This window comes from Penaeus monodon, chromosome 23, assembly GCF_015228065.2.
Source record: "Penaeus monodon isolate SGIC_2016 chromosome 23, NSTDA_Pmon_1, whole genome shotgun sequence".
In the NCBI taxonomy this organism is placed as follows: domain Eukaryota; kingdom Metazoa; phylum Arthropoda; class Malacostraca; order Decapoda; family Penaeidae; genus Penaeus; species Penaeus monodon.
The window spans coordinates 40,584,419-40,585,013 of NC_051408.1; the positions used below are offsets into that span (position 1 = coordinate 40,584,419).

The following is a 595-nucleotide window of genomic DNA, read 5'->3' on the forward strand; positions in this document are numbered from 1 at the left end:
CATTTGCTTTCTCATTGTAAAAAGAAATATAGTAAAGTATATACATGCACAGGAAAGTAAATATTTTAAATATTTTTTTTGCATGTGTACGTGTGTGTTGTGAATGTCTATGTAAACTTATATATTGGGTTCTTACGGTGTTTTGATTACTTAGGGAAAAATGTAACAGAAAAAATTGCAAAGTGCAAGCGAGCAACGGAGGCTAGCCATGTTTAGTACAGGTTTCCTTCACGTGGGTCTCGCGCCAGTGCATGCGGGGCCGGCATAGTGAAACGTGGCGGGCACTCCGTAGAGTTTTGGCGGTAGTGCACACGTTGGTGAACAGTGAAAATCGCAAAGCCTCGAGAAAAGAATACTCTATTATACGAATGACTTTGGTGATAAAGCCAGAAAGGTGTCACACATAAGAATATATCTCCATATAAGCCCCCCCCCCACAAAAAAGGGGATTAATAAGAAATAAGGAAAAAAATTGAGCGGTGGTGACGCGTTCGTAGAGAAGAATTGCTTGGGGCAAGACACGATCACAGATAGACAGACAGTGGGAGAGGGAGATATATATATAAATCTGTGTCACACTTAAGAAAACGTCTCC

At 40.7% G+C, this 595-nt stretch overlaps 1 long non-coding RNA gene across 1 annotated transcript in view; it reads left to right on the top strand.

Moving 5' to 3' along the window:
* LOC119588067 overlaps positions 1–595 on the top strand; it is a 9,337-nt gene extending 8,742 nt beyond the window's left edge. Inside the window, exon 2 of the long non-coding RNA XR_005230065.1 lies at positions 155–595. This is a non-coding gene — a long non-coding RNA (uncharacterized LOC119588067). The remainder of the gene's footprint in view (positions 1–154) is intronic.